Source organism: Anolis sagrei, chromosome 2, assembly GCF_037176765.1.
Source record: "Anolis sagrei isolate rAnoSag1 chromosome 2, rAnoSag1.mat, whole genome shotgun sequence".
Classification (NCBI taxonomy): Eukaryota; Metazoa; Chordata; class Lepidosauria; order Squamata; family Dactyloidae; genus Anolis; species Anolis sagrei.
This window is the reverse complement of record NC_090022.1, coordinates 136946604-136973767: the sequence shown is the minus strand read 5'-3', so window position 1 is coordinate 136973767 and position 27164 is coordinate 136946604. Positions and strand designations below refer to the sequence as shown.

At 42.1% G+C, this 27164-nt stretch overlaps 1 pseudogene; it reads right to left on the bottom strand.

Annotated features, from left to right (window-relative positions):
• Window positions 1–750: 750 nt before the first annotated feature.
• LOC132766603 (retinol dehydrogenase 7-like) lies at window positions 751–3590 on the bottom strand (annotated as a pseudogene).
• Window positions 3591–27164: the final 23574 nt, after the last annotated feature.

Sequence of the window (27164 nt, the reverse complement as noted above, 5' to 3'; positions counted from 1 at the left end):
GGATTGTTTTCCTACTCAACGTGTGGTGTTTTGAAGTCAGAGAGTTATTCCTGTTCAAGAGTGCAATATACATTCTTCTTAAAGACAATAAGAATGGGACGTGAAAGACAGTACATGTGTGGAAAAAAATCTTTCTACATGTTCCTGCTAGTGGGCCTTGTACAAGTGGTGGTATTCTCCTGATATTTTATATTTTTTATATGGAAGGTCTCTGTGTAATATACCAGTTTTCCCATCTTTGCCAAACGATCAGAGAAAAGTATAAGGCAACAGACACAATTTTTATCCAGCTAGTAAAGAAATGAACACAAAATTAAGATGCACTGATAATTTCTTGTCACCTTTTATTCTTTGTTTGTCTGATTTTTAACATTTCAGTTTAAATTTACAAACAAATTAATGTGCGTTCAGAGAAAGTAATGTTAGAAAAAGACATATCTAAAGTGTAATATATCTTGGAGCCCTCAATTCCAACTAATTAAAAGAAAAAAATACAGTTACAGATTCAGCTAAATAATCCTGCTGATTGCAGTTTAAATATCCCTTATCTGGAATTCCAAAATCCAATATTGTCCACATGAGTGAGTTAGATACCTTAGCTTTAGAATAGTTCAGTGAACACAAACTTTGTTTCATGCACCAAAATACTGTGCATAAAATTACGTTCAAGCTATGTATTTGAAGAGTATATGAAACAAATGAATGTCATGCTAACTGAGCATAGGAACTCATTCTTATATCTATAATTTCCTATGATCTTATTTCTGTGTGAGGCATCTGCAATTAATGGAGAGCTCCAGGTGGTCTTGGAAAATGAAGAGTTGTAACATAGTCCCCCAATGAGGCTGGCAAGTATGTGAGTGGGATGAAGATGCACTTGGCATCCCAACCTACAACATAGCGGCTGCGGGGATAGCAGGAGGTCAGCGCGTGCTCCATGGCATCCGTCACTGGATAGAAGTTGCTGCTCTTGCCGTAGATGTTGTGAGCAAATGACTTGATAACTATATGCAGAAGGAGGGAAAGGAAGAGAGAAAGAGAAATCGGTTGTAATAGTGATTACATTTTTGGCAGAAATGAAGCCTTTCTGTAAAACTGGACAGAACATGAAGCTCTGTAAAAGCCAGTTAGTTCAGGTAGTGGAGTCCTGAGGGTATTAGCTGCTCCTTACTGAAACTCATATCTATTCTGCCCAATTCCTAGACAGCAGAATAGATTATATTTGGCAGTGGGCCTATTGAGCAACAGCAGTCCTCCTAGTTTCACTATATCAGTCCCAGTTATTAGCACTCTGTCTCTCACCCCCTCCCAGAAAACAAAGAAACAAAGAAACGGACACAGCAACAAACAAACAAACCACAATCAAACAAACAATTTACAATCTTCTATGTACTTCTCTCCATAGATTTCTTTGACCTCATCAGGCAATCCGCTCCATCGGATTCTGGGGTGCTGAACTATATTTTTACCCATTCTTGTCTTAAAGCCACCTGGCTCAATGATGCTCACTTTGACACCAAATGGACATAATTCACGCCTAGAATGAAATTGGAACAAAGAAGGAATGAATAGTCTCTCCTGAGCTAGAGGCTACCCCCCCCCCCTCATGAAAGTTACAGATTGTTTTTCATTTTTCTTTGGAATTTCGTTACGTGTTACATAATTCCCATTCACAAATTGTTCTCAGATTCTAGACTGATTTGCACCAAAGGTCATCTAAAAACAAAATGGCTGTAACATATTCTGTCTAGCCCTGATCCTCAATTCCAAGTATTGAAATGAATTGTGTAATTTCCTGAGACTATCAGAGAATGCCTCCAAGGCAAATTTTGAAGGACTGTAGCCTCCTCCGGAATAAGCAATCCTTCCAGAAACACTGGTCACATTGACTACCCTTCCTTGGGCTTTTCTCACTAAGGGCAGCCTGTGCAGAGTCACGTCGATCGTTCCAAGAAGGTTGACCTCCAACACCTTCATAAAGTCATCCTTGGTCAGCCACTCATTGGGAGCCATTGGGCTCCCAATTCCTGCATTGTTCACCAAGCCCCAGAGCCCTGCAGAGAAAAACACGGGACATGTTTAAGCATACCTTTTCCTCAGGCATTTCTATTATGGCTCCCCATTGAGAAGGAGACCCATTTCATTTAGGATTCCACTGAATACTGAGCCCAGTAACCTGGTACATGCAACATTGTATTGTGTATAAAATTAGCACTTATTGGATGCTTAAAAAGTCTTATTTCAGCTAAGAAGTCCAATGAATTGCAGTTTGCAGACACTTTAAAGGCTTTCTATAGAAGATACATATAAAACCATACATGGATAACAGATAACTTGAGTCCCCACATTCACTGGGATTAGTTGCCCAGAATGCTAGTGAAAGTAGGAAAGCCACTGACATTGTAACCCCCCCCCCACTCAAATATGAATGTTACAGATTCATTTCCTGCAGAGATCCTGTAGAGAACATGTCCAACAGCACAGAGATCTATTTGGACTAAAATGATTTGTCTGGACTATCTGAAAACTCTGAGAGATTTTAAAAGACTGGGAGATGGTTAACATTTTCATTTGATCTCTGAAACATTTAAAATTTTAGGATTTACAACTATGAAAGATTTTGTAACAGGAGGATATTGCCCATTCCTTCATTTGGGTTTAATGGAGCAAAGAGACATAATACTGTCAATACCCACTGCTCCAATTTCAGCAAAATTCCCATTTTTGATTTAAGAAAAGCCTTTCCCAACTGTTTTGTTTTCCAAATCCTCCATCTCCAGTCAGCAGTGGGATTGTGGGATATGTAAGGATCTCGAAAGTGACAAGGTTAGAAGACATATAAAAGAGCAGTTTGGAATCAGCCAGCAACAACATATGGCACATATTAGCAATGGTGTCACCAAAAGTATTACATGTTGTTGTATTTGTCACATAGTTTCAAACATTACTATTGAGATCATGAGATCATTACAGGTTAACATGCTGAAACTTTATCCACCCCACATCATCATAAACATATTAGTCTCACAAGTTCATGACTGGTTCTCAAAACATTGTGAGCAATTTCTATTGAGGGCCTTTCCACTCAGGCCTATATCCCAGAATATCAATGCAGAAAATCCCACAATGTCTGCTTTGAACTGGGTTATCTTAATCCAATGTGGGATTTTCTTCATCCAATTTGGGATTTTCTGCCTTGATATTCTGGGATATAGTTCTGTGTGAAAAAGCCCCGAGCTGCCAATTTCTGGAATGTAGAAACTGTATTTGTACTATACCTTTGTCCTCTACTTGTTCTTCCACCCACTCAGTTGCTGCTTCCACACTTTCCGTTTTGGTGATCTCCAAACTATGGTTTTCAGCCTTTCTGAGGAGATCCTGTCTAGCTCTTCTGCCCCTTTCTGGGTGAGACAAGCTGCCAATACTCGCATGTCCCGGGCATCCAGCTGCCTGGCAAGCTGGTTCCCAAAGCCAGAGTCACAGCCAGTGATGAAGACATATTTCTCTGTCAGTTTGTCCACAATCTGTCTTTCCCGGTACCATCGGTAGAGGAAGTAAAACCCTACGAGGACAGCCAGGTAGAGCCACATGTTTGTAACCTGCAAGGAACAAAATATATAAGCTGAGAGTCAGAGTTGCATTATTTTGAATCCATCAAGTTTTAAAAAAATATAATATGAGACTGAGAAAATGTTTGATGCTCTTGTGAACAGATCTCATTTCTCCCGGTTACTGCTTCACTAAATCTACCAGGAAGAATAGAATAGCTATATTAGTTACAGGAAAAAAGGGCCAACAACAGCTGACCCCTTCTGCTATAAATTATTTCTTTTTAAGGTAATATTTTTATTCAGAAGTAAATAAAACAAAAAACAATATCAAGAAAGATGTTCTTAATATATAATACTACAACCCTGATGTCTTACAAAACTAAATGTAAGACAGATACATTAACCTAACACATACTAAACACATAACTACTACAACTTTTCTTTGAATTTCACCCGCCTTGTCTGTTGATTTTTACCCTTTAATATCCCACTCTCTTTAGGTAACAACATATAAACACACTGTTCTTAGAAACAATTCATTAATTTCTCTTTGATCAGTGTAGTCGGTTTGTCCATCTCAACTAATTTGCAGATCTTCACTAGCCATTCTTCTTCCATTGAGATAACTGGTTCCTTCATATATTGTAGTAATCTTCCATGTTTTCTTTTTAGTTGATCATTCAGAATTTCCAACATTTTTCTCACATTTCCAAAATTTGTTAGAATTGCCTTTGTATATCTTAGAAAATCTCTCTGGCATTAAGTACCACCTGCACATAATCTTATAGTTTTTCTTTCACATCATTATTTAAAGTCAGCAATACATTTTTTTAAAAAAGCAATTAAATAATACAGTGTGGGTAAAGGTAAAAAACAGATTAAAATATAATACATATATTTCAAATAGTTTTTAAAGCTCACAACCTGCCCTCCTATCCCACGCACACTTCCCTAGCGGCCTGCCCTTTATCCTTTCCCAAATGCCTGCTGGCAAAGGAAAGGTCTTGACTTGCTTGTGGAAGGGCAGCAGGGATGGGGCCAACCACAGAAGTGGTGGGAACAAGAGAAGGTTCTCCCTAGTAGATCCTAGATGTCTACCAGGTTCATAGAAAGAGATATGGTCCTTCAGATAACCTGAACCAGAGCCATATGAGGCACTGTAGGTCAAAATTAGCACTTTGAATCATGTCCAGAAACATGTTGGCATCCAGTGGAGCTGTCGCAACAGAGGAGTAGTATGCTCCCTGTAGACCGTCCCAGCTCTCTGGACCAACTGAAGTTTCTGAGCACTTTTCAAAGGCAGCCCATGTAGAATGCATTACAATTCTCCAACTCAGATACAACCAAGGCATGTACTCACCAACAGGCAGAGTTGGTGCACTACCTTATGTTGTGTAAAAGCACTACTGGTCATTGTCTATGCCTATGCTTCCAGGTTCAGAGATGTATATAGGAATATCCCCAAACTGCGAACCTGTGTTTTCAGGGGGAGTTTGACCCCATGTAATACAGGCTGACTCCCTTTTCCCAGTACTGTCTTTTGACTGACCAGGAGCACCTCTGTTTTATCTGGATTAAATTTCCATTTGTTTGCTCTTATCCAGTCTATTACAGCTTCCAGGCACTGGTTTAGCATAAGAACATTTTTCCTTGGAATTAGGTGAAAAGGAGTGATAGAGTTGAGTGTCATCTGTGTATAGATGTGTTGGGGTTCAGCCTGATTCTGATCTGTGTGCACTGGATTCTCTGATAGTTTTTCCAACTGAGCAAGCTCTCCCTGACCCTGACAGTGTGGAATCTGTTGTTGATACAGAGGTCAACGGTGATGAAAATGAAACTCAACAGCTGGAGGAAAATGTTTTGGAAACTAGCCGTGATATCTCTCCACCTGGGGTTTTTAATGAGGACCGAAGAGAACAGATAGTTAGAGACAGAAATGTTTCCCAGTTTCTACGAAGGTCACTTCATTTACAGGAGAGACAGGCCCAGGCTCCAAAGTCAAGGGGCGTTTCAAAGAATAGCTTCTTTGGTTTAAGAGGCCTCCTGCCGGGTGCTTCTTTAGATCAAGCAACGTTTGGGACTGTGGCTGTGCCTTGGCAGAATTCCTGTGTTTCATGGCCGGTAATCCCAGAGGCTTGTATTTATCAAGTTCATGGTTAGTAAAAGACTAACAGGTTCCTGGTTCTTGTATTGTGGCTTTTGAAATTTGGCTCAAGTTCAGAGATTCTACTGACTGCTGTGTTTTTCTGTGGCTTTTTGACTTTGCATTTACCTTTCTTTTGCAACCAATTTTTCATCAATAAACAAGGATTGCTTTTCCTACAGTCCAGTGTGGTGGATTTAATCTTATGGTCTCGTTTCTTGAACTGGGATGCAACAAGATGGCACCGCAGTTTCACGTATATGTTGAACAACGAGGGAGACAGCACAGAGCCCTGAGGGACCCCACAGGCCAATTGCCTGGGCTTGTTTGGGTTTGGCCTCATGTAAACTGCCCCAAGTCCCCATTGGGGGAGATGGTGGCAGAGTATAAATAAAGATTATTATTATTATTATTATTATTATTATTATTATTATTATTATTTCAAGCCCCATCTCAGAAAGGCAACTCAGAAGGATACCATGGTCAATGGCATCGAAAGCCGCTGAAAGATGTAGGAGAACCAAGAGGGGCACACTCCTCATGATGGATGATTGTGTAGGCCATCCATCAAGGTGACCAAAGCTGTCTCTGTCCCATGACCAGCTCTGAAACCAGGTTGAAATGCATTCGTTTTTCACTTGTTCTTCCTCCATTTCACAGTTTAAATGTATACATTTAAAATTTATTATACTCAGGAAATTGTCATTTGCTGAGTATAATACATTTCCAATTTCTGGTTTAGTTGTTACAAATCCAAATAAGTTTTTTCCACCTTAAATCACCCAGAGATTATTTTATGACAAAACCATTATATTGGGAAACCTGCCATCATTAACTCCTCTCTTGTTTTTTACTTGTATTGGGCATTAACTAATGCCAACAAGTCTTTGCAAGTCCTTCTAAATAAATATGCATGGAACACCATAGTGACATCTTTGAATAAAATTATATTTATGCCACACTCAAAATCGTGATGTCTTTATGAAGTGATTGTTAAAAGTTGAATCTGCTTCCATTTTGTCATACCAAAGAAAGCACATTCCTCAAATTTCAAACCATCGCCTTCTAATTGCAGTAATATTTTGTTTCTCAATGTTAAGCAATTCTTCAACCATGTCAAACAACAAGCATAGTATTAGATTTTTAAACTGGGGAGATCCTTTAAATAATTTTGAACTAATCTAGATAATGTACTTTGTGAACTCAAAGACACTCTTGCTAATGTTGAGATGTAATAGTGGTCACAACATAACAAAACAATGCTTCTCCAGGGTGCCGTTCATCTGGGAAAGTAACTGCCTTCTCTTTCCAGAAATGAACCCAAGGATTAATAATGTCAGGAACAATTTCCGCATTTAACATATTGACATGTGCCTTCGACATGGCCTGGATAAATAATATCATCCTTATCATCTGAATGAACCTAAACAAGTAGAACAAGAAGTTAAGCAAGTAGAATAGAGTTCATTTACAAATGTAGAAAGTTATTGAGGTCGTGCAGACATGTAGTTTCAAAGAGTAATGATAGCCCGAAAGTTTTCTTTTGTGTTTATAGTTACAATTGGATACATTGATGGCCATAGGTAATGCACATGTGAATGGTTGTGGTAGTCTGGATCTTTTACTATGGTGAGATTTGTAATTGCAGTGTCGATAGCCTTCTGTCTATGCAGATTAATTCAAAAGAGCATAAAATTAGCATACAACTGGCAGCATATTTTCATTTTCTGACTGTAGAAGACAAAAGGGGTCTTGCTCAGAATTTTGTTTCAATCAAACTCTCTCTCTCTCTCAGATATAGATATAGATATATAGATATATCTCAGTGTGCAACAAAATTATGAACTCCTAAGGGTGCTGTAGAATTAATGCAGTTGGACATCACTTAAACTGACATGTCTTAATGCTACGGAATAATGGGGGTAGTATATTTACAAAGTCTTTAGCTTTCTTTGTCAAAGAGTGCTGATGTCTTACCAAACTACAACTTGCATAATTCCATAACATTCAGCCATGATGGTTAAAGTGGTGTCAAACTGCATTAATTCTACACTGTAGATGTACCCTTAGGTGCTCATAATTTTGTCTCACCGAACTACAACTTCGACAATTCCATAGAATTTAGGCATGGCAGTCAAAGTGGTGTCAAACTGCATTAATTCTAAATTGGCATTTGAGATTACCCCTCTGCTGGAAGTCTGTGGAGATTATTTATTGCACAAGGACCTGGGCTACAGTGTATGGCAGGAATTTCTATTTCTCACCTCATCATAAAGAGCTAAAATCGGCAGCATGGGTTTTAGCCCAGGTCATCCACGGAGCCAGCTGACTCCCATCAGATGACGCCAGTGCGGCTCTGTGAGTGAAGGAGGTCGGAGCTGGCTCATGCCACCCCCTGGGAAACAGGGGAGGGTTCCTGTGTTGCTGTAGAATCTATGGGGGAAGCTGTGCACACCATGCAGGCTCACGCTTCCCCCTATGATTGCCCTCATTTGGATCAGGGTGATATGGGACATGGAGAGCTGGACTTCCCACTCCTCCCTATGAAGCAGAGCGAAATTGGTGGCTGTTTGACGAGATTGTGTGCCTTATGGCAGAGCCCGATTTTGAGGCTAAAAGAAGTGAGGTCTCCTATATAGAATCTATGAGGCCATTTAGAAAAATATACATTTGGTGTAGTGAGTGGCATCAGGGGAAAGGAACCCAGAGGTAGTGGAATAGTGAAGTGGGTAAGGGAAGACTATCTATCCAGGATAAGTTCAACATTCTCCTTTTAAAGGCCCTGGCCACCTATCTACGATTCTTTCACTTTTAGTGATTCTTTAATTTCTTACCTTTTAGATTTTCCTGTATCTCTGAAGTTCCTGTGCTTCTTTCACCTCTTTTGCTGGGACCTACTCTTGCACTACTAGCACCAAAGAAAAGGCTGTGTGAGGAGTCTTCCTGGTCGGAGCTGTCCCTGAACTAGCAATTAGAGGGGACAGAGCAGTTATTTGGCCTTTTCCCTGGTTTTGGCAGAAAGACAAAAGAAGAAGTACTGGAAGAACAGGAGAGCCCATGAGTGGAGGTCAATGCTATCTTGAGGGCAGTTCTACACAGACAAATAAAGTGGGCTGGAACCAATGTCCGGGATGCCAGATTCAGTCCACTTTGTGGCCTGAAAGAGACTGTGGACCTCATCACATGAAGACCAGCGTTACGATTTGCCAGCCTCCCTGGGGTGGCAGTGGGGCAATCCCAGCATCCCGACTGGCAGCTGATGCTTCCCCATTTCATGTGGGAAAGTGTCACCACATGGCTTAATCCCACAGTAGCCCTGTTTTTCCTAATGGAACATCGTGTTGGTGGTGCAGTGTACTACCATGTTACCACCCCAATTCACCCATGGAGCCCCGCCGGAAGTTATCCTACGTCATCTGATGGATGTCATGGGGATCTGTGTTTAATTGATAAAATGTACTTTGAATCTTCTCAAACGAGGGTTTTCACTTCTCCAAAACTCCCCATTTTTCCTGGACCACAATAGGTCCTCCCTAACTTCCCAATGCACAGCAGCACCAATGTGTATTGGTCTTGCTGTGAATAATAATAATAATAATTTATTTACAATATTTATATACCAATTTTCTCACCCCTGGGGGGACTCAAAGCGGTTTACATGTAAATAATGCCAAAATTCAATGCCTTACATTGGGCACCGATATGATGCCAGTACAAACAATTACAATAGTAAAACCACAATTAAACATAAATCATAATTAAAACAATACATCAACAAGCATTAAAACTATAAAACAGTCTCGTAAGTATAATCTCCATTTAGTCAATGTCCCTCTAAAATGTTACATACATCTACTGCCCAAAGAACCATGATTTTAATTTTTTTTCTAAAAGCCAGGAGGGAGCGAGCAGATCTTACCTCATTTGGGAGTGTCTTTCATAGTACATTTGTCTCATTGTGCATTAGGTCCCATTGACCTGATGTGCATCACTCACTTCGCTGTACTAACCAGTCCCTTAGTAGATGCAGACATTATGGAATTCACAGTTATGCAAGTCCATATACAAAGTCATATGTCTCCAATGGCATTTTTTCTGTCCTTCATTTCTAAGTTGTATTTCAGCTAATCATAGCGTACGCCCTTCACAACTTCACAATAAAGTTTGTTTTGTATTTCTTTTCCTCATTCATCCTATGGAGCCTGGAGTGACAGAAATTCTGGGAAGTGGTAAAATTACCAAGAATGCAACACTGTGTGTCTGTTCATGCTGGTTATCTATACTGAAATGCCTCTTGCCATTCTTTCCCCTGAAGAAAAACTAGAAAGACCATAGCCATTAGCATGTGCAAATACAACTCTTCGGGAGTTCTAGATTACAGTTATAATACAGGTGAAGTTGCATAAATAAATGGGAAGGCTTTGTGCAACTTATTGGCTTAGCTGATTGGAAGTAGAATGAAAACAATAACAGTGTTTTTTAAAAAACCCACAACACCTTGGGGACACAATCTTAAGCAGCCGTAGAAGGCATTTCAGTTCTAAGCATGGGAGTGCTTAAGTCAATTATTTCAATTTGAAATTACTGCAAAACACTACATGAGAGGAAGAGAGTGTGGAGGCAGATATGAAATTGCTGGGAAAGAAATCAGAAAACCTGTCACACAAAAATTCCAATTTTCTCTCTGCCACCAAATTGTGAATTGAACATTCATTAAATTCTTGCAGCAACACGATGGTAGATTACCCAGATGGGTTCTTCTTCAAATGTTTAAACATGTCTGTTGCTTGTCTGCAGATACTTGACACAGCAAGCAAGAAAATCTTTTGGGAGTGCTCATATGTTGACCTCTTCACTCAACTTATTTGACACTGCCTCATGGGATAAGTCATATATGGTTTAGAATAAACCTTCCAGAACTGCCATACTTTTGTCTCTGGATATAATTTATCACTGTTTCTTTTTTATGGTAGTGATCACTGCAAGAAAGTCTTTAAAAATGTTCAGTCAGAGTTGTATTCAAGTCCAGTCAGAGTTAAATATTGTGACCATCTTAGAGACAGTTGAACACCATACAAGAAAGAGACAATAAGAAGAAATAAAGATTCAAGAGACCCAGTTCAGCCAGAACTGTGTCTATCTCTCAGAGACTTTACTTCTTCTCATAAATATTTTGTAGTGAGACTTGGGAGGAGAGAAAGTCTAAAATTCTTGTCAGTTAATACATTCTTGTTTGATTCAACTACATAGTCTCCGATATGTTCTCTGCACAGCCAGTTCACCTTCCAAGTAGTTAAGATAGCATGTGGGCAGAACAATATACAAGGTTAGTGAGCCAAATGGAGAAGAGAAGAAAAGCAATACAAAATATTTAAATTATTAGAAGTCTTTTTACTGTTGTCTTGCATTTGCACTGCTGCCTGTCAGCTGATGGGCCACTGAAAGTTTCCAGGAAAAAAAAATCAGTTGTGTCTTTTGGATACAAATACTGGTTCTTGCTGCATTAAGGGAAAAATATTGGATACCCACATTAGATAGCATAAAAAGCAGGTCCTAGAATATTTTAAACAAACTTTATATGTGTAGTAACATAAGATCTATGCAGCATCAGTTTTTAGGTAGTTAACAAAAATGTAGTAGTGTGAAATGTTAGGACAGCATTAGGATAAAGGTAGCTTTTTGTGATAATAGTAGTTGTTCTTCTTGTCCTGTTATTGATAAAAACTGAACTATCTGGAAAGCTTTAACTGTAAGAATAATTCCTGGAGCTGAGCTCTTTTGGTGTTTATCCTTAAGAGGGCAGCAACAGCACACATATGTGTAGATTTTGAATCAGAATATGGTACAATCCTTACATCCTGTGTTGGCACATGAAACTGCAGGTTATAGCAAACCCTATCAATATGAGGACAGCCTTTCAACATTACAGTGATCCAAATATACGCCCCAACCACAGCTGCTGAAGAAGCAGAAGTAGATCAGTTCTATGAGGATCTGCAGGGCCTACTGGATAATACACCAAAAAGAGACATTATTTTCATTACAGGAGACTGGAATGCCAAGGTGGGAAGTCAAATGACAACTGGGATCACAGGCAAGCATGGTCTGGGAGAACAAAATGAAGTGGGACGCAGGCTGATAGAATTTTGCCAGGAAAACTCGCTGTGTATAATGAATACTCTCTTCCAACAACCTAAAAGACGGCTTTATACATGGACTTCACCAGATGGTCAACACCGAAATCAGATTGACTACATTCTTTGCAGCCAAAGGTGGCGGACATCCATCCAGTCGATGAAAACAAGACCTGGGGCTGACTGTAGCTCAGATCACGAACTTCTTATTGCTCAGTTTAGAATAAAACTAAAGAGATCAGGGAAAATACACAGACCAGTTAGATATGATCTCACTAACATTCCTAGCGAATATACAGTGGAAGTGAAGAACAGATTTGAAGGACTAGATTTAGTAAACAGAGTCCCAGAAGAACTATGGACAGAAGTTCGAGACATTGTTCAGGAGACGGCAACAAAGTACGTCCCAAAGAAAAAGAAAACCAAGAAGGCAAAATGGTTGTCTGCTGAGACACTGGAAGTAGCCCAAGAAAGGAGGAAAGCAAAAGGAAACAGGGATAAGGGGAGATATGCCCAGTTAAATGCGCAATTCCAGAGGTTAGCCAGAAGAGATAAGGAATTATTTTTAAACAAGCAATGCATGGAAGTGGAAGAAGACAACAGAATAGGAAGGACAAGAGACCTCTTCCAGAAAATTAGAAACATTGGAGGTAAATTTCAGGCAAAAATTGGTATGATAAGAAACAAAGATGGCAGGGACCTAACAGAAGCTGAAGAGATCAAGAGAAGGTGGCGAGACTATACAGAAGATCTGTATAGGAAGGATAATAATATCGAGGATAGCTTTGACGGTGTGGTGAATGAATTAGAACCAGACATCCTGAGGAGTGAGGTTGAATGGGCCTTAAGAAGCATTGCTAACAACAAGGCAGCAGGAGACGACGAGATCCCAGCTGAACTGTTTAAAATCTTAAAAGATGATGCCGTCAAGGTGATGCATTCCATATGCCAGCAAATATGGAAAACACAAGAATGGCCATCAGACTGGAAAAAATCAACTTATATCCCCAGACCAAAAAAGGGAAATGCGAAAGACTGCTCCAACTTCCGTACAGTGGCCCTTATTTCTCATGCCAGTAAGGTAATGCTCAAGATCCTGCAAGGAAGACTCCAGCAATACATGGAGCGAGAGTTGCCAGATGTTCAAGCTGGGTTTAGAAAAGGCAGAGGAACGAGAGACCAGATTGCCAATATCCGCTGGATAATGGAAAAAGGCAGGGAGTTTCAGAAAAACATCTATTTTTGCTTCATTGACTATTCTAAAGCCTTTGACTGTGGATCATAATAAACTGTGGCAAGTTCTTGGTGGGATGGGCATCCCAAGCCACCTTGTCTCTCTCCTGTGGAATCTGTACAAGGACCAAGTAGCAACAGTAAGAACTGACCACGGAACAACAGACTGGTTCAAGATTGGGAAAGGCGTACGGCAAGGCTGCATACTCTCACCCAACCTTTTTAACTTGTATGCAGAACACATCATGCGATGTGCGGGGCTGGATGAATGCAAAGCTGGGGTGAAAATTGCTGGAAGAAACATTAACAACCTCAGATATGCAGATGACACCACTCTGATGGCCGAAAGCGAGGAGGAGCTGAGGAGTCTTCTAATCAAGGTGAAAGAAGAAAGTGCAAAAGCTGGGTTGCAGCTAAACATAAAAAAAACCAAGATTATGGCAACAAGAATGATTGACAACTGGGAAATAGAGGGAGAAAATGTGGAGGCCGTGACAGACTTTGTATTTCTAGGTGCAAAGATTACTGCAGATGCAGACTGTCGCCAGGAAATCAGAAGATGCTTACTTCTTGGGAGGAGAGTAATGTCCAGTCTCAATAAAATAGTAAAGAGTAGAGACATCAGACTGGCAACAAAGATCCGCCTAGTCAAAGCCATGGTATTCCCTGTAGTCACCTACGGATGTGAGAGCTGGACCTTAGGAAAGCTGAGCGAAGGAAGATCGATGCTTTTGAGTTGTGGTGCTGGAGGAAAGTGCTGAGAGTGCCTTGGACTGCGAGAAGATCCAACCAGTCCATCCTCCAGGAAATAAAGCCCGGCTGCTCACTGGAGGGAAGGATACTGGAGACAAAGTTGAAGTACTTTGACCACATCATGAGGAGACAGCAAAGCCTAGAGAAGACAATTATGCTGGGGAAAGTGGAAGGCAAAAGGAAGAGGGGCCGACCAAGGACAAGATGGATGGATGGCATCCCTGAAGTGACTGGACTGACCTTGAAGGAGCTGGGGGTGGTGACGGCCGACAGGGAGCTCTGGCGTGGACTGGTCCATGAAGTCACGAAGAGTCGGAGACGACTGAACGAATGAACAACAACAATCAGTATGAAGGACCTATGAGCCAAGGATGTTATAAAGTCTCATTGGAAGACCTAGAGAGGACAAATTTTGTTGGATGTGGATATCAATGAAATTGTGGGAAACCAGTCCTGCAGATATTGGGTTGTATTGTACACAAGAAGTATAGGATTGGATTTGTGTCTTCACTTCTTAATAGTATGACATTTTCCTATGTCAAAGTTATGTTTCTTTATTCCTGTGGGGAAATCTAAAGTGCTGCACTGGGGTAACTAGGACAGGAGGGTGTGCCCCCCCCCCCCCCCCGATTAACCACTGTAGGGACATGAAGCAGAGGGATATGAAGCATGTCTCTCGGCAGTAATGTGTAGTAGTCCATTTCAAAATGTAGTCACTCTTATTGTGTCAGAATACCCCCCCCCCCCCAAAAAAAGCAGCCGGTTACACTTATGTCAATGGAATGGTGACTCTACTCCAAGGTTTAGTCAAAGCTTCATACGCAGCATATTGAATAGTATAAGCAGGCCATTCAAAGTTCAGATTAAAACCAACAGTGGATCCCCTACTCCACTGACAGGGGAACCACCAGCTACTACTGCAGTATTCTCCCTGCCCTTTGTAAACTGATGAGTAAGAAAATCTCTGAAGTTGTCTGATTTCCTAGGTCAGTGGCTCTCAACCTGTGGGTCCCCAGATGTTTTGGCTATCAACTCTCAGAAATCCTAACAGCTGGCAAACTGGCTGGAATTTCTGGGAGTTGTAGGCCAAAACACCTGGGGACCCACAGATTGAGAAACCACTGTTCTAGGTGAAGAAAAACGAGGGCAGACTCAATTTTAGGTGTGTCAGACCCCAAGAAGATACACCTTAAAATGTTATGATATAGGGAGGGAGATCAATATTTTGATATATCTCTATTTGTCGGAAACAATTTTGATTCACTTGCCCTTGACACTCATGGTACAAAATGAATGCTGTCAGTCTCTTCCCAGAGGCAGCTACTTGTAACCAGCATTCTCAAGTCTGGACCTATAATTAATCAGAGCAAGGCAAGGGATCATGGAGAACAGCAATAGCCGTTCTTTGACCATCTTTTTCCGGGGGAGGAACAAGCTATGTATATCTCCATTGCTTGTCCTCTGCACCCATATATGGCTGTCCTCATATATGGTGGAGGACATCACCAGAGGTCAACTTAAATCCAGCTGCCAATCAAGTTCATTTCTGTAAGACTCACAGCAACCCAATCTCCTTATTGTTGTGAAAAGATAATGAATAAGTCCTAATCTTTCTTAAAGTTGGTCAAAGGTTTCTCCTTAATCATCATAGTCAACATATCTATCTTGGTTATTTCATCTAATGTTGGGATATCTTGTTCCTTTCATCTCTGAACATACATAACACTATGTAACACAATTATTGTTCCTGGGTGGTAAATGTCATTTTCGCATTGGTAGTATCATAAAAACATGGATTTTTTTTTTATTAAACTGCAAAAACTTTGTTTTTGTGGTGTGCACATTGAAAGGTTAAAAATGGTCTACTTTTATTAAGGAAAATCACAATTGAAGTGCTTAAACTGAAAAAAATAATAGTACTACCCTGCGCCACCAAAAAAAAAAAAGTTTCTGGAGTATAACAACAACTTTCAAAATAAGTACCACACAATTAAATAGGAAATGACACTTTCAAATCAGGAACATAACATTTTTTTCAGAATTTGTTACATAATGTAATTCTTGCTGCAATTGTCATATATTTTAATAACCTTCCAATTTCCCCTCCTATATCGTCGTCCAGCTTCCTCAAAAGATAAAACTCTGGTCTCATTGTAAATTTCCCCTTCATGGTATTTTATTTTCTAACATCAAATGTATTTAAGTGTAATATTTCTGTGTGTGCTATGGAAGGTCTCTGGCTCCAGTGGATACAATGGGGTTAGTCCAGCTTTCTCATCTTTCCCAAACCATCAGAGAAAAGTATAAGGCAACAGACACAATTTTTATCCATCTAGTAAAGAAATGAACACAAAATTAAGATGCACTTATAATTCCTTGTGACCTTTTATTCTTTGCTTGTTTGATTGATTTTTAACATTTCAGATTTAATTCACAAACAAATTAATGTGCATTCAGAGAAAGTAATGTTAGAAAAAGACATATCAAAAGTGTAGTATACCTGGAATTCCAAAATCCAATATTGTCCACATGAGTGAGTGAGATACCTTAGCTTTAGTATGGTTCAGTGGACACAAACTTTGTTTCATGCACCAAAATACTGTGCATAAAATTACCTTCAGGCTATGTATATGAGGAGTATATGAAACAAATGAATGTCATGCTCATGCTTGGGCCCCATCTCCAGGATATCTCATCAGGTATCTACATGCAGATCAGCCTTCCTGTGCCTGCCTTCTGGACTACAAAACCACCAAGGACTGCTGCTGAGCAAGCCTTTGCAAACTGGGCATGGCTCCCTGCACCTGCTGTGACTACCACTTGAGGGCAGTTGCTGTTGGGGTTGGGTCATTGGACCCTTTAAGAGCTGCCTGCTTTCAGTAGCAGAACAGCCCAGAAGGCAAGAGTTCTGCATCAGCCTTCCTGTGCCTGCCTTCTGGACTACAAGACCACCAAGGATTGCTGCTGAGCAAGCCTTTGCAAACTGGGCGTGGCTCCCTGCACCTGCTGTGACTACCACTTGAGGGCAGTTGCTGTTGGGGTTGGGTCATTGGACCCTTTAAGAGCTGCGTGCTTTCAGTAGTAGAACAGCCCAGAAGGCAAGACCCTGAAGGGGGTCTCAAGGTGTGGGGTTAGTTAAGGCAGAAGAAAGAATCTAAAGAACAAAAAACCGGAGATTGGACGAGAGAAGGTAGAGCGCGGCCGCCATTAAGCAATTACAATGCTTACAACGCCTAGTTGAAAGCAAACTGGGGCCTGGTTTTTGCTCCCGTCGCTCGCGTTCTTTGTGTAGAACCCAGCGGAAAGCAAGAATAACCCACTAGTAATCATAACCTACTAGTTGCTGTGTGACCCTCCGACAATTCTGGCGTACTGGATCCTGGATTCAGGAGACTCGGCGGGCATTGGCAAGCAGCAGCGGCGAGGAGCGTTGGTGGGGCTCGGCTGGTTTGGAGGCCTCGGCGTTTCTCCTCGCCTGATAAGTTTCACCGGCGGCTTCCCACAGGGGCCTTTGTTTGGTGCTGCCCTGATGGCGGAGCCTTGCGGGGGACGAGCGGCTGTTTTGGCGGATGGGATTGCCACTTACTGGCCGACTCTTCCAACGACCCTTCCGAAGGCTTTTCCCCAGCGGCGAGGCGGGCCTCGCCGCAACTTAGCATCTGGCAGCTCCCGGCGATGGAGTTTCTCCCCCTGGAGCCTGCACTGATCGAGGAGTTCCATTGGACTGGTGACTACCTACTTCAGCCGGCGGGGTTGCCTGCAGCAGCTAGACGCCAACCGGGTGGCCTGCAATACCTACGACGACTGGTGGTGCTGTACTATTGGGGCTGTGACAGTGTGCTCCATTTGTAGCTAAGAACTCCTTGTGCAGTCCTCCAGGCCCCCCCAAGGTGCGGTGGTGGCTGCGGGCTTGCTATCCATCCTGCTTGGTTGTTGTGTAATTGTGAAGCTGCTCTTTTACTGCTTACTGTTTGTTTGAGACCAGTCACCAGTTGCCAACTGTGATTATAGACACCCTCGGCTTGCCAAGGGTCAGTCGCCCTTCCATCCACCCAACAAACAGGAATATATTCCAACCTCCAGTAGTACAGCTGTACTCTATCCTGGGCAGTGGCTCTAGGGGGGTTATTGTGTGTTTGGTGCTACTGTTCCACCTATGTGCAGAGAAGACTGTCAACAACTGCAGATTGACTGAAGGCATCAGTAGAGGAACTGTACGGCTCCCTCCTGGAGCCCGAGGTCCTGCTGCAAATATCTCTCAAGCTACTGTGATTTGCACCTGGCACTTTTTCCTATGCCCTACGTAATGTCAATTGTACTGCTAATCTGCTGATTTCTTGCCAATAAGAATTGCACTGTGTAGGAATACCTCTGTAGTCTAATCCCCCATTGCACTGTTGTAAAAGATGACTTGTTAGCACTCCAGCACTTTAATTAACTGTGAGATCTCTGTTAGTTACTAATATCAATGGTGCTATTGTGCGGTCACTTTAATTTTGCATTTGCACTTTACATCGTGTATTATATAATCATTCCCAACAATGGTCGAATGGCCGGGGAAAATTGGAGATGGTTTTATAAGGCGGAGGAATTGAACTACAATAATGGCGGAAATGATGGTTTAAAAACTGCCCGGGCTATTGACATATCATATAACAGCGCACTAGTGAACTACCAGGATGTGGAGAATGATAGAGGGGGGAGGGAGGGAGGGAGTTCCAGTGCTCGGGGGGCCCCCATCGAGGTGATGATGGGGAGGGGGAGATACGGGAAAGGGAGAGTTAAAAAAACAATTCGGCCAATTCATGAGCAAACCTTAAGAAAAATTCCAAAATGTTCTCCCGACATGGTAAACTTGGGTACCAAGGTAGACGGTCCTCCCGGATTAAAGGTGGTGCTGTTGAACGCCAGGTATGTCAATGGTAAAACATCAACCATTCAGGATTTAATCCTGGATGAAAAGGCAGACCTGGCGTGCATCACGGATACCTGGTTGGATGAGGCTGGAGGGGTTAATCTCACCCAGCTTTGCCCACCAGGTTACGTCGTGCAACACCAACCGAGATCCGGGGGACGGGGAGGCGGAGTTGCAATAGTCTATAAAGATTCCATCTCCTTGGTCAGGGGCCCAGCCTTACAGTTGACCTTGTTTGAATGTGTCCACCTGAGGCTAGGAGACCGGGACAGAATAGGGCTGTTGTTGGTGTACCGACCACTCCGCTTGTAGTGCTGGGGGACTTCAATGTCCATGCAGAGACCACTCTTTCAGGAGTGGCTCAGGACTTCATGGCCGCCATGGCAACTATGGGGCTGTCCCAATTAATATCTGGCCCTACCCACTGTGCTGGACACACACTTGACTTGGTCTTCTGTCAGGGCTGGGAAGAAGGTGGCGGTGTGGAGGAGTTATCAATCTCCCCTTTGCCATGGACTGACCACCACCTGATCAAGTTTAGACTTGCTGCAACTTCTAACCTCCGCAGGGGTGGTGGACCCATTAAGATGGTCCACCGCAGGAGGCTTATGGATCCAGAAGGACTCCTGATGGCTCTTGGGGATGTTTCCGCTGCCTTGGATGGTGATTCTGTCGATGCCCTGGTCGCTCACTGGAATAGGGAGTTGACTAGGGCAATAGACACGATTGCTCCGGAGCGCCCCCTCTTAAGTCGCCGAGCAAAACCGGCCCCTTGGTTCAACGAGGAGTTGGTGGAGCTAAACAAACAAAGAGGTGGCTAGAGAGCGTGTGAAGGAAAGAGCCCAGCGAGCCAAACCGAACACGTCTACGCCTTTATCTAAGGGCGTATGGTGCGGCAATAGAGGCCGCGCAAAATGCTTTCTACTTGGGCAATATTGCGTCCGCAAGGAACCGTTCGGCAGAGCTGTTCCGAGTAGTCGGAGGGTTGTTGAATCCCACCTTGAGTGGGTCCCCTGACGACTCGGCAGCACGCTGTGAAGCATTTGTCAGTACTTTGCGCTTTGATCTGCGCGGGTGACACTACATTAACTGCAGTCTCTGAGGATGTAACTCAAGCATCTGCTTGTCCAGTTTTGTTGGATTCGTTTTGATCTGTTCAACTCGACGAGGTCATCAGGGTTCTGGGGGAGGCGAGGCCCACCACATGCACCCTAGACCCCTGCCCTTCCTGGCTGGTAAAAGAAGCCAGAGGGGGTTTGGCAGAGTGGGTAAAGGTGGTGGTTAATGCCTCCCTTCGGGAAGGCAAGATTCCAACCAGCTTAAAACAAGCTGTCATCAAACCGCTGTTGAAAAAGCCATCACTAGACCCCACTCAATTCGAAAAATTTCGGCCTGTTTCCAATCTCACCTACTTGGGAAAAGTCCTGGAACGTGTGGTGACCTCACAGCTCCAGGAATTCCTGGTGGACACAGACTACCTAGATCCGTCACAGTCTGGCTTTAGGCCGGGACATGGTACTGAGACAGCCTTGGTCGCCTTAGTGGATGATCTTCGCCGGGAATTGGACAGGGGGAGTGTGTCCCTGCTAGTTCTGCTGGACCTCTCTTTGGCCTTCGATACTGTCGACCACGGTATCCTTCTGAGACGCCTCGCGGGAATGGGCCTTGGGGGTACTGCATTGCAGTGGCTCCAGTCGTTCCTCGAGGGTCGATCTCAGAAGGTGTCTTTAGGGGGCACCTGCTCAACTCCGTGGCCATTGTACTGTGGAGTCCCGCAGGGTTCAGTTTTGTCCCCTATGCTGTTTAACATATACATGAAGCCATTGGGAGAGATCATCTGGAGTTTTGGGGTGTGATGTTATCTGTACACAGATGATGTCCAACTCTGTACTCTTTTACACCTGCCACTAAGGAGGCTGTTCAGGTCATGAACCGGTGCTTGGCCGCTGTCACGGACTGGATGAGGGACAACAGATTGAAACTAAATCCAGACAAGACAGAGGTACTCCTGGTCAGTCGTAAGACCGAACAGGGTACGGGGTTACAGCTTGTGCTGGACGGGGTCACACTCCCCCTAAAAACACAGGTACGCAGTCTGGGAGTTCTCCTGGATTCATCGCTGAGCCTGGAACCCCAGGTTTCAGCGGTGGTCAGGGGAGCATTCGCACAATTAAAACTTGTGTGCCAGCTGTGTCCGTACCTTGGGAAGGCTGACTTGGCCACGGTAGTAGACGCTTTGGTTACATCCCGCTTAGATTACTGCAACGCTCTCTACGTGGGGTTGCCTCTGAAGACTGCCCGGAAGCTGCAGCAAGTACAACGCGCGGCAGCCAGATTACTAATGGGGGCTGGGTACAGGGAGCACACCAATCCACTGTTACTCGAACTCCACTGGCTGCCGATTAGCTTCCGAGCACAATTCAAAGCGCTGGTGTTAACCTATAATACCCTAAACGACTCCGGCCCAGTTTACCTCTCTGAACGTATTCTCCCCTATGAACCATCAAGACCACTAAGATCGTCTGGAGGGGCTCTGCTCTCGGTCCCACCGCCTGCACAAGCACGGCTGGTGGGGACGAGGGACAGGGCCTTCTCAATGGTGGCCCCTCGACTTTGGAACTCCCTGCCATTAGAGATCAGAACTGCCCCCTCCCTCATGACGTTCAGGAAACTAACAAAGACCTGGTTGTAGAACGCGGCATTTGACAACTGATTTAATTCTTTGCCCACATGAAAGGAGGATGCCCCTACTCTCTCCAACAAAAGAATGAGAGGAGAGGGCCTGAAAAGGTATACAACAGCAATTCCCACCCCCATTTGGGGGCTACAATGGATAATTTCCTCCCTATTTTGGATAGAAATGCTCAGTGGGTGACAATGGGCACATCTATACTTTGACATTAAAGGAGTTTGACATTAACAAACATGACTCAATACTGTGGAACGCGGCATTTGACAACTGATTTAATTCTTTGCCCACATGAAAGGAGGATGATGAATGGGATTGTGATGGTGTCGGACGATTTGGCTCTTTTAACTGGGATGATAATGTTTTAATGTGTATGGTGCTGATATTTTAATCGTGTAATTAAGTGGCATTGTGTTGTTATTGTATATTTTTTGTATGTTAACACATGTTGTGAACCGGTCTGAATCCCTCTTTGAAGGTGAGAGGGTTGGTATATAAAACCTCAAAATAAATAATAAATAAATAAATAAATAAATAAATAAATAAATAAATATAGGTTTTCCAAAATTGGAAAAGAACCGAAATCCAAAATTCTTCTGGTCCTAAGTATTTTGAATAAGAGATACTTCGTCACTACTAATAGCCATAACCATATATCTACATCATGATTTTTTTACTGCTCAGAAAGGTTTCCAATCTTTCAGAAAATCCTCGATTGCTTTATCATTTAGAACTCATATTAAATTGGCAATTTGAGCTAACTGAGCATAGGAACTCATTCTTATATCTATAATTTCCTATGATCTTAATTCTGTGCAGGGCAACTGCAATTAATGGAGAGCTCCAGATGATCTTGGTAAATGAAGAGTTGTAACATAGTCCCCCAATGAGGCTGGCAAGTATGAAAGCAGGATGGAGATGCATTTGGCATCCCAAACTACAACATAGTGCCTGCGGGGATAGCAGGAGGTCACCGTGTGCTCCATGGCACCCGTCACTGGATAAAAGTTGCTGTTCTTGCCGTACTTGTTTTGAGTGAATGACTCGATAATTATATGCAGAAGTTCCTAGGCAGCAGAATAGATTATATTTGGCAGTGTTTTAAAAGCTGGGACTATTGAGCAACAGCAGTCCTCCTAGTCTCACTCTATCAGTCCCAGTTATTAGCACTCTGTCTCTCCCCTCCTCCCAAAAAAACAAACAAAGAAACGGACACACCAACCAACCAACCAACAAACCACAATCAAACAAACAACTTACAATGTTCTATGTCATTCTCTCCATAGATTTTTTGACCTCATCAGGCAGAAGACCTCATCAGGCAGAAGTTTGTTTAGTATTTCTTTTCCGCATTCATCCTATGGAGCCTGGAGTGACAGAAATTCTGGGAAGTGGTAAAATTACCAAGAATGCAACACTGTGTGTCTGTTCATGCTGGTTATCTATACTGAAATGCCTCTTGCCATTCTTTCCCCTGAAGAAAAACTAGAAAGACCATAGCCATTCGAATGTGCAAATACAACTCTTTGGGAGTTCTAGATTATAGTTATAATACAGGTGAAGTTGCATAAATAAATGGGAAGGCTTTGTGCAACTTATTGGCTTAGCTGATTGGAAGTAGAATGAAAACGATAATAGTAGTTTTTTAAAACCCACAACACCTTGGGGACACAATCTTAAGCAGCTGTAGAAGGTCTTTCAGTTCTAAGCATGGGAGTGATTAAGTCTATTATTTCAATTTGAAATTACTGCAAAACACGACATGAGAGGAAGAGAGTGCGGTGCGAGATATGAAATTGCTGGGAAAGAAATCAGAAAACCCGTCACACAAAAAAATCCAATTTTCTTCCTGCCACCAAATTGTGAATTGAACATTCATTAAATTCTGGCAGCCACACGATGGTAGATTACCCAGCTGGGTTCTTCTTCAAATGTTTAAACATGTCTGTTGCTTGTCTGCAGATACTTGACACAGCAAGCAAGAAAATCTTTTGGGAGTGCTCATATGTTGACCTCTTCACTCAACTTATTTGACACTGCCTCATGGGATAAGCCATATATGTATATCTGCTTTAGAATAAACCTTCCAGAACTGCCATACTTTTGTCTCTGGATATAATTTTTCACTGTTTCTTTTTGATGATAGTGATCACTGCAAGAAAGTCTTTAAAAACGTTCAATCAGAGTTGTGTTCAAGTCCAGTCAGAGTTAAATTCTGAGAACATGTGAGAGACAGTTGAACACCATACAAGAAAGAGACAATAAGAAGAAATAAAGATTCAAGAGACTCAGTTCGGCGAGAACTGTGTCTATCTCTCAAAGGCTTTACCTCTCCTGATAAAGATTTTGCAGTGAGTCTCAGGAGAGAAAGTCTAAAATTCTTGTCAGTTAATACATTCTTGTTTGTTTCAACTATATAGTCTCCGATCTGTTCTCTGCACAGCCAGTTCACCTTCAAAGTAGTTAAGATAGCATGTGGGCAGAACAATATAGAAGGTTAGTGAGCCAAATGGAAAAGAGAAGAAAAGCAGTACCAAATATTTAAATTATAAGAAGTCTTTTTACTGTTGTCTTGCATCCGCATTGTTGCCTATCAGCTGGTAGGCCACTGAAAGTTTCCAGGAAAAAAAGAAACAGGTTTGTCTTCTGGATACAAATACTGTTTCTTGCTGCATTAAGGGAAAAATATTCGATACCCACATTAGATAGCATAAAAAGCAGGTCCTAGAATATTTTAAACAAACAAATTGTATATGTGTAGTAACATAAGATCTATGCAGCCACAGTTTTTAGGTAGTTAACAAAATTGTAGCGGTGTGAAATGTTAGGACAGCATTAGGATAAAGGTAGCTCTTTATGGTAACAGTAGTTGTTCTTCTTGTTGTATTATTGATAAAGACCAAACTGTCTGGAAAGCTTCAGCTGTAAGAATAATTACTAAAGCTGAACGCTTTTAGTGTTTATCCATAAGACGGCAGCAACAGCGCACACATGTAGATTTTGAATCAGAATCTGGTACAACCCTTACATCCTGTGTTGGCACATGAAACTGCAAGTTAAAGCAAATCCTATCAATATGAAGGACCTCTGAGCCAAGGATGTCTCTAGGTAGTAATGTGTTTATCATGTCAGAACACCCCTGCTGGAAAAAAAAGAAAACAGACAGCTACATATATTTGTACCAACCATCCAATTCTACCAGTTTTTATTTCAATCAAGCATCAGGTCATTTGCATCATCTGTATATCTTAATTGCTACTTCACAGCATCAATACGGCTTTTACCATTGGTGCTGGGAAAATAGATCTGCCATAGTAGCATCTGTGGGGACTCAAGCTAAGCACTTGGGGCTGAAAAGAAAGTTTGAACATTTTCTCATGAGAAAGGGTTTTTTTTCACATGTTGAGAAATACCACTCCACAAACTGTCAAATGGTTTGAAAATTTCTCTCTCCACACAAGATTAAAACTCTAGTACCTTTTTTCTCCAAATCTGCAGCAATTGCAACAAATGATTTTTTTTGATGTTTGAAAAATTCCACATTTTTTTGTACAAAGGTTTTGTTTTGGTATGTGTACTTTATATTTTGTGCAACCTCCAATAGGAACATAGATTTTACTAGCAGCCGGTTACACTTATGTCAATGGAATGGTGACTCTACTCCAAGGTTTAGTCATAATTTCATAGGCAGCATATTGAATAGTATAAGCAGGTCATTCAAAGTTCAGATTAAAACCAACAGTGGATCCCCTACTCCACTGACAGGGGAACCACCAGCTACTACTGCAGTATTCTCCCTGCCCTTTGTAAACTGATGAGTAAGAAAATCTCTGAAGTTGTCTGACTTCCTAGGTCAGTGGCTCTCAACCTGTGGGTCCCCAGATGTTTTGGCTATCAACTCTCAGAAATCCTAACAGCTGGCAAACTGGCTGGAATTTCTGGGAGTTTTAGGCCAAGACACCTGGGGACCCACAGATTGAGAAACCACTTTTCTAAGTGAAGAAAAATGAGGGCAGACTCAATTTTAGGTGTGTCAGACCCCAAGAAGATACACCTTAAAATGTTATGATATAGGGAGGGAGATCAATATTTTGATATATCTCTATTTGTCGGAAACAATTTTGATTCACTTGCCCTTGACACTCATGGTACAAAATGAATGCTGTCAGTCTCTTCCCAGAGGCAGCTACTTGTAACCAGCATTCTCAAGTCTGGACCTATAATTAATCAGAGCAAGGCAAGGGATCATGGAGAACAGCAATAGCCATTCTTTGACCATCTTTTTCCGGGGGAGGAACAAGCTATGTATATCTCCATTGCTTGTCCTCTGCACCCATATATGGCTGTCCTCATATATGGTGAGGACATCACCAGAAGTCAACTTAAATCCAGCTGCCAATCAAGTTCATTTCTGTAAGACTCACAGCAACCCAATCTCCTTATTGTTGTGAAAAGATAATGAATAAGTCCTAATCTTTCTTAAAGTTGGTCAAAGGTTTCTCCTTAATCATCATAGTCAACATATCTATCTTGACTATTTCATCAGCCATTCTTCTAATGTTGGGATATCTTGTTCCTTTCATCTCTGAACATAGATAACACTATGTAACACAATTATTGTTCCTGGGTGGTAAATGTCATTTTTGCATTGGTAGTATCATAAAAACATGGATTTTTTTTTATTAAACTGCAAAAACTTTGTTTTTGCGGTGTGCACATTGAAAGGTTAAAATGGTCTACTTTTATTAAGGAAAATCACAATTGAAGTGCTTAAACTGAAAAAAATAATAGTACTACCCTGCGCCACCAAAAAAATGGTAGGTTACATACCTGTGACCATCTTTCTTCGAGTGGTGCTCTGCGAATTCACACTTGTGGAGAGACTGCGCCTGCGCGGGCTCCAACGGAAACTTCTACAGTTTAAACATTTCAAGTTTTGGCGGTAACCCCGCCCAGCCCCGGCAGGGGATAAAAGGGCGCCCCGCGCATACAGTCACAATTCCTACGCCGCTACGGCAGCGAGAAATTGGAGGTTTGACTGAGGGGAGGCTGGGCGGGTTAGTGTGAATTCGCAGAGCACCACTCGAAGAAAGATGGTCACAGGTATGTAACCTACCATTTTTCTTCGTGGTCTCTGCGAATGCACACTTGTGGAGACTAGCAAGCTTAGGTCCCAGAGGCGGGAAGAAGGCAAACCGACTATCAAAATCAAGGCCCAAACAATTTTATTAAGTGCAAACAGTCATTAAACAAGGTATTGTTATCACTTCATAAGAAGGGCACAGTGCATAAACTTGTGGGAGTACGTGATCCTCCCGGCCACATGAAGATGGCCAATTCACAGTGAAAGACACTCAACAAGTGAGGGCATTCTTGAAACAATTACGTAAGCTTTTGACCCTTGGTAAACAAAACACACTCATTATCGAACACACTCATTACAATGAGGGTACTTGAAGTAGTTGCAAAACACATTTGACAGTAGTTGCAAAACACATTTGGCAGTAAGGCAAAGCGCCAATAGTAAACAAGGCACTAGACATGGTGAGCCTTACAAGGCTCGAGTGCAAGGTTGCCTGTGTGTCAGGCAAGAAAAACATCAAGTATAACAAGTGCAATTACATTCACTATTATCAGTAAATAGCTCTATCTGAGCAACCCATACACATAGCAAAAACACAACATAGCATACGGTACCGAAATGAACCCACGGTACTGACAGAACAATACTTGTGCAGGATCTTAT